Raw genomic sequence first — 8,447 nt, forward strand, 5'->3', positions numbered from 1 at the left:
AGGGGGGCACCTCTAGGCATAACAACAATTGATCCTTGAGATCTCTTAGCCGTGTGCGGTGCCCCCTCCACCATAGTCCTCGATAATATTGTAGCGGTGCTTAGGCGAAGCCCTGCGACGGTAGAACATCAAGATCGTCACCACGCCGTCGTGCTGACGGAACTCTTCCCCGACACTTTGCCGGATCGGAGTCTGGGGATCGTCATCGAGCTGAACGTGTGCTAGAACTCGGAGGTGTCGTAGTTTCGGTGCTTGATCGGCCGGGCCGTGAAGACGTACGACTACATCAACCGCATTGTTATAACACTTCCGCTTTCAGTCTACGAGGGTACATGGACACACTCTCCCCTCTCGTTGCTATGCATCACCATGATCTTGCATGTGCGTAGGAAATTTTTTGAAATTACTACGTCCCCCAACAACTACGAGGGTTGGGAACGGATCCAAGCAAGTACGTCGACAACAAGCTCGCAGTCGCTCCCGAAGATTCATGTCCCGCATCTGACATGTCACGCGATGCAAATAACAGTTGATCCCTGGTGCAACGATGGACCATGGCCACTAGGTGTGGCTCCTATGGCAGGCGCACGTGCGGGTATGATGGATGTTTGGCACGTGGGCCATGATCCTGAGTGCCATGGACCTTCAACTGCATCTCCTTGACATATAAAAACCACTTGCATCATTCTGCATCCATTCCTGGCCTAGAAATCGCTCTCTCCCATCTTTGGGTGGCGCCCAAGTACCCTAGATCGCGAGAGCCAACATCCTTCCAATGGTGGGAAGGGAAGATCGGACAGGACCCTAGATCGTCTGCGAGTGTCGCTATCTAGAGAATGAGTGCCAATGCCGCAAGGATGCAAGGAATTTGAAGCATGCTGTCAATTTTTTGGGCATTAAAATTTGAACTTGCCAATGTGAAATGACAAAAGTTTTTTTTTAGTTTCAAAACTTCTTGCTGCGCTACCCGGTGCAACGTCTGTGGGTGAGCGTGCATGCTCCTCTTCGATGGCTGGAAGGATACACTCCTCTTGATACATATGTACATGCTATAGCTTGTGTAAGTGTTTCTAGACGCATATGCAATGTGCTCTGGGTTGAGAGGCTGTCCCCATGTCTTATTAAGGTGTTGCATGTTCGTTTTATTTTTGTGAAAACCCTTGTAGGAGGGGCAATGGCTTCTTGATGTCGTTGGTGATCCTACAATGCGTTTATATGTCGACGAGGATCAAGACAAACAGTAGAGGAGGATTGAATAAAAATAAGGTGGGGCGAACTTTGAAGCATAATTTTTTGATGCAAAACCAACATAGATAACACACACTAACAGGTAGTGTACACTAATATTTTTAAATTATCCTACATAGAAAAATCTTATACAAATAAAATGTAAATATTTTTGTCTAAATAAAAGAACAACCTAAAACATACTGATTAATATTGAAGCTTTAGTGGATCCTAGAAGACCCAGGAAATGGCAGTGCCCTATCCTTCTTTTGCATTCTCCATTTCCACGTAATTCACTTGCTCTTGATGAATAGAAAGTGTCGTAGTATTGCGACTTTCACAGGTACTTAGAAGTTAGAATGGAGCTACTGTCACTACCAACAACCTCAAAATATCTTGTCAAATCTACAATCCATCCCATAAAATGTCACTAAAATCACCGCACTATAGATTGCTAAGTTATTCTCTTAAAATGACACCAAATTCAGAAACATGCCTCTATGTTCTTCTTTGGGAGCTGAGGGAGTCCTGGATTAGGGGGTGTCCGGATAGCCGAACTATCATCATCGGCCGGACTCCAAGACTATGAAGATACAAGATTGAAGACTTCGTCCCGTGTCCGGATGGGACTTTCCTTGGCGTGGAAGGCAAGCTTGGCGATACGGATATGTAGATCTCCTACCATTGTAACCGACTCTGTGTAACCCTAGCCCTCTCCGGTGTCTATATAAACTGGATGGCTTTAGTCCGTAGGACGAACAACAATCATACCATAGGCTAGCTTCTAGGGTTTAGCCTCCTTGATCTCGTGGTAGATCTACTCTTGTAACACACATCATCAATATTAATCAAGCAGGACGTAGGGTTTTACCTCCATCAAGAGGGCCCGAACCTGGGTAAAACATCGTCTCCCTTGTCTCCTGTTACCATCCGCCTAGACGCACAGTTCGGGACCCCCTACCCGAGATCCGCCGGTTTTGACACCGACATTGGTGCTTTCATTGAGAGTTCCTCTGTGTCATCACCGATAGGCTCGATGGCTTCTTCGATCATCAACAATGACGCAGTCCAGGGTGAGACCTTCCTCCCTGGACAGATCTTCGTATTCGGCGGCTTTGCACTGCGGGCCAACTCGCTTGGCCATCTGGAGCAGATCGAAAGCTGCGCCCCTGACCGTCAGGTCAGATTTGGAAGTTTGAACTTCACAACTGACATCCGCGGGGACTTGATTTTCGATCGATTCGAGCCACAGCCAAGCGCGCCGCACTATCACAACGGGCATGATCTAGCTCTGCAGCCGAACAGTACCCTGGAGGCCGCACTCGAGCCCGCTTCGATCTTCAATTCAGAGCCGGGTGCGCAGATCGAGGACGGATGGCTAGACACCGCCTCGGGGGCTGCAACCTCTACGGCGATAGAGCCGAACACTGACCTTGTCCCTCATAAAGCCCGTGACTCCGAGGTGCCGGACTCCTTGCCGGACTCCGAACCTCCCGCGCCCCCTCCAATCGAATCTGATTGGGCGCCGGTCATGGAGTTCACCGCTGCGGACATCTTTCAACACTCACCTTTTGGCGACATCTTGAGTTTGCTAAAGTATCTCTCGTTATCAGGAGAGCCCTGGCCGGACTGCGGTCAGGACGGTTGGGATGTGGACGACGAAGAAATTCAAAGCCCACCCACCACCCACTTAGTAGCCACTGTCGACGATTTAACCGACATGCTAGACTACGACTCCGAAGACATCAACGGTATGGACGACGATGCCGGAGACGACCAAGAACCAGCGCCTACTGGGCACTAGAAAGCCACCCCAACTCACGACGTATGCATGGTGGATACACCAAAAGGAAGCGATAGTGAGGAACAACGGGACATGGCGAAGGACAACCCCCCCCCCCCAACAAACAACCAAAACAGCGACGCAAGCACCGCCCGAAGTCCCGCCTCGATAATAACGGCACCCATATGGACCTGGCCCTAGAGCAGGGCGAAGCAGTGGACGGCGAACATGCCACCAAGCAACCCATCCCCGGCGAAAACAAGAGCCTAGATGACCTCACGCCGAACACATCACCAGAGCATAAGAACCTTAATAAAAGGCTCGTCACTACTGCAAGAAGTTTGAAGAAGCAAAAGCGGAAGCTCAAAACAGCGGAGGACGCACTCAGAATGAGATGGAGCAAAGTACTCAATACCGCAGATAAATATGGCGCTAGTCGCCAGGCAAAGAGCTACCCAAAGCGCAAGTTGTTGCTCGAATTCGACGAGGAGGCCCTAGAGCCCCCGCAATCAAAAAAGAAAGAGGCCGCCTGGCTGGATAGACGACCAGATGACAGGCTAAGAGCAGCAAGGGGCGCCGCACACAAGCCGGCACACGATCAACATAAAGATCCTCGGAAAAAGGATGACCCGGTCAGGTCTATCTATGGGCCAAAAAAGAAGACTCCAGGAAGCAACACAACCCGCCGAGCGTTTGAAGACAACGGCACACCCAAATACAGGGGCGCCGCACACCCACTATGTTTCACCGACGAGGTACTGGATCATGAATTTCCAGCGGGATTCAAACCCGTAAACATAGAGGCATATGACGGAACAATAGACCCCGGAGTCTGGATTGAGGATTATATCCTACACATACACATGGCCAGAGGAAACGATCTCCATGCCATAAAATACCTACCCCTCAAACTCAAAGGGCCAGCTCGGCATTGGCTCAAAAGCCTCCCAGAAAATACCATTGGAAGTTGGGAAGAGCTCGAGGATGCGTTTCGAGCAAATTTTCAGGGGACTTATGTCCGCCCTACGGATGCAGACAATTGAAGTCACATAACTCAACAGCCCGGAGAGTCAGCATGCAAATTCTGGAACAGGTTCCTCACCAAAAAGAACCAAATAGTCGATTGTCCGGACGCCGAAGCCTTAGCAGCCTTTAAGCACAACATCCGAGACGAATGGCTCGCCAAACACCTCGGCCAGGAAAAACCAAGAACAATGGCCGCACTAACAAGCCTCATGACCCGCTTTTGCGCGGGGGAAGACAGCTGGCTGGCTAGATGCAGCACCAGCGACCCGAGTACATCCGAAGTCAGGGATGGAAATGGGAAATCACGACGCAGAAAAGATTAGCGTCGGAATAAGGAAAATGGCCCAAATAGCACGGCGGTCAACACCGGATTCAAAAGCTCTCGGCCGACTAATAAAACACTACCCCTCAAGGACAACAGCGACGAGCTATCCAACCTAAACAAAATTCTGGATAGGCTATGTCAAATACATAGTACCTCCGGGAAGCCTGCAAACCATACCCACACAGATTGTTGGGTCTTCAAACAGTCCGGCCGACTTAACGCCGAACGCAGGGGGCTCGACACACCAAGCGAAGACGACGACGAACCCCACAAGCAGCACGCCGGAAAACAGAAGAATTTCCCACGAGAAGTCAAAACAGTGAACTCACTTCATGTGATAACACGAAAACACAGTGCGGCACCTGCCATACCAGGACACCATCCGTAGAATGGGGATAGACCCTACCAAAATTCGCCATAGCAGCACTTCCTTCAAAGGAGTGACGCCAGGCCTTTAAGCCAATTGTACAGGCTCTGTACCACTAGAGGTTGTGTTCGGTTCATCCGACAACCTCCGTCGCGAAAAGCTCACTCTCCATATCGCCCCATTTAACAGTGGCCCTTAAGCACTACTGGGACGCGAAGCTTTCGCCCGCTTTAATGCAAATACCACATTACGCGTCTCTTACGCTTAAAATGCCCGGTCCACGCGGCATAATCTCATTAAAGAGTAACTCCGAGTGTTCCTCGACCACGGAGAACGTGAGACTGCTGTGACAGCCACACACTAATCCGACCTTGCAGGTCAAGGCCCCTAAAAACAGGTCATTCAGACCTCGGACACGGTTAGGCGACTCCAGCGTAAATAAACAAGGGGCTTCCCAGCCGCATACCCCTTTACAAGGGGCTGCGCGTATAAACGATGAGAGCCAATAAAGCTCAACTTTATTCATCTTCCAAATTACACTTTATTTTCAATACATCCTTTGCACGATATTTCTTCCAAACTAAGTCCTTCTCTTTTACAGATGAAGCACGTGCTACACCCGTCCAGGATACAGCACAACGGAGACACAGGCGCAGACGTGCAGCAGGGACCCGTTGCAAGGATTCTTTTCAGATTAAGACCCTGCGTAAACCTTTCTTACTGTCTCTTGTTGATACACATCCCCCGGTTTTCTACCATAGCCGAGGAGGAGGTTGGCGTTTTGGCATCGGCCGCGTCAGAAGTTCCCACCTGTACCTGGACACTAGGGGCTTAGGGCATTGTTCTGCCCGGTATCATAAAGACCGAACACCTCAGGGAGTGTTCGGCGTCTCGAGTTAGGCCTTATATGCATCAGCTCCGAATCATGTCTTTGGTCAAATGTTGGGTTTGCCCGGCTCCTGTGTTTTTCTGCCTTACGTTCCGCTCCATCGGCTAACGCGGCACCAGGAGAACTACTGTGATTGTGCCCCGGTTCGGCCGGGCGAGCACCTCAGTAGAGAAAGCCGAATACTGACTGTCATGATATAGCGAGAGACTGGTCAACCACTCGATCGACTATTGGAATGTTTAGAATTCCTCCGCTTTGACGAAGGACCGCTTCCCGGTCAGGCACATACGCGCCCCGAGTTCGGAGAGCGTGGTGCCTCTAGGGGCTATATAGTAGCCCCACCATCGAGCTCTTATGGCTAAGTGAAAGTGATAAAGCATTATAGTCCGGTTGCCTAGTTTGCTATGCTATCACCTCCTTCAAAGGACCAAGACGTTGGATTAAGTGTGAAAAAGTGCTTTTCTTTTTTGCATACACCCCCGCACCATGTGCGTGGGGGCTGAAGCCAAAGACTGCAACTTTCAGGTTATTCATACATATACGGCCGCACAGGAGATAGTTCAATACTTGAACGCACACGTATAAAAAGTCGTTGCATTATAAACATGATCTCAGAAATCATACATGTCATTTAAGCATAACATCTTTCGAGCACTACGACTCTATTAAACGAGCGCCCTGCAGGACTTCCTCAAAATAGTGCTCAGCGGGTAATCGGCTTTTGTCCGAACCCCGAGATGCAACAGCGGTGGCATCCATCTCTGCCCAGTATGTTTTCACATGGGCGAGAGCCATCCGTGCACCTTCTATGCATGCCGGCCGCTTCATCGCCTTGATATGCGGCACCGCCCCAAGGAATTGCTGCAACAAGCCAAAATAACTCTTCGGCTTGGGCCTTTCCGGCCACAGATGAGCGACCACATCTGTCATGGCAAGTCCGGACAATCTATTCAGCTCAGCCCACTCAGCCAGCCGATTAGTCAATGGAAGTGGACGCTCCGGACTATGGAATTGAGACCAATAAAGCTCTTCCATTTCGTGATCCTTCTGGCTTCGGAAGTGCACGACTGCGTCCGCCGCACTCGCTGCCAAATCCTGATAAGGATCCTCCGCACCACACAACTGGCCCAGCTGAGCATACTTCGGATCTGTGAACTTCCTACGCAGAAGAAAGGGCTTTCCAGCCGCAATGTCTCCGGCTTGACACAGTTCCTCCTTCATAGCCCGCATCTCACTCCGGGCATCCTTGACTTCGGCAGCGGCCTTCTTCAGGCCCTCTTGCTCCACTCGGCGTTCTCCTTCAAGAACCTCACAACGGTCGGTACCATCTTTTAATTTCAAGGCCATTCTGGCCATCTCTTCCCTGCTTCGACAGTGAGCAGCCTTTTCGGCTTTTAGCTCTTCTGCTGCCTTCGAGGCAGCCACATCACTTTTCCTGGCTTGCTCCTTGGCTAGAGCAAGCTCTGCTCGAAGGTCTTCCACAGCAGCGGCACCATCTGCATCAAGCATACAAATTGTAAGGAATGGGCGTCAGCTCCCTTACTAGGCGAACCGCGGAGCAACCACCTACCTTGTGAATCATCAAGTCGTTTATTGACCAGCGCGATGTCCGCATCCGCAACATCGAGTTGCCTCTTCAGCTCGGCAACTCCATTAGTCCAGCTGGCCACCGAATGTTTCGCCACCTGCATAGGAAAGGCGACATCCTATTACTGAGATTATGATCCTTGGCACGCTGTCGCTTTCGGCAGCATACCAAGTCTCAGGGGCTACTATCTATACAGAGCGCACTCCATGTGCAAAACTGTCAAAAGGTATGTCATTTTTTGTATACCTCAAGCCCCGTCAGCAAATTTCCGACAGCCTCATACAACCCGCTTTCAGCGGATGAGATCCTCTCAATTACCATACTCATTAACGTGCGGTGATCTTCCGAGATAGACGCCCTCTTGAGCAAATCCTGCAGCTCCACCGGCCGTACTCCAATGGGTGCCGGACTCTCCGGCCCCGCCGGACTCGGGGAGACCCTCCGTGACGACACCTCAGGGTTGTCCGCCCCGCCCGACGGGGCGGCAGATGGAGGCGTCTCGCTCTCCATCATCTCCGGACGAAGGTCCCCCGAAGATGAGCTCTGCTGATATGGGCTGAGATCCGAACTACAAGGTGAAAACTTCGGTTACCTTTGGAAATAATATAGGAGCATTCCCTATTACAAAATTCCCCCTTTTTTACTTACGGCTCGCTGGAGGGCTGATTCCTATGGGAAGACTGTGCGGTCGGGGCTCTTCTCGGCACAGGACCTTCCGGTGCAAATTTCTTTCCCCACTTTGAGGCCTTGGCCTCCGGGTCTTTGGAAGCAGTCCTCTTCTCCCCCTGGAAGGAGGGATTCTCGATTCCCCCCTTATTGAAGGCCTCCTTGGTAGAGGTGGTAGTTTCCCTGTGCCCCCCTTCACTCTCCTCCGAAGGCGCAAACTCCAACATTTTGACTAACACGGGATCCGGTGTGGTCTCAGGGAGGGGGGTCGGACACCAAATCAGTTTTGCTTGCGCTATCCACTCATGTCCAAGGGATAGCTGGTTAAAAGGCAAACCCATGATAAATAAATGGATAATATGTCCGGACACAGGGCTGCTTACTTGAGTATCCGGGCGATTGCAGCTTAGGCCAGCGTCCTCGGTCAAGCCCGGACGCATCTGTTGCGATCCGAAGAACAGTTTGTACATCTCCATGGGTGTCAAACCCATGAAGTGTTGGAGAGCTCGTGGCCCCTCCGAATTAAATTCCCACAGGCGGAGGGGGCGATGTTTGCAGGGTAGAAGGTGACGGATC

Source organism: Triticum dicoccoides, chromosome 6B (genome assembly GCF_002162155.2).
Source record: "Triticum dicoccoides isolate Atlit2015 ecotype Zavitan chromosome 6B, WEW_v2.0, whole genome shotgun sequence".
NCBI lineage: Eukaryota > Viridiplantae > Streptophyta > Magnoliopsida > Poales > Poaceae > Triticum > Triticum dicoccoides.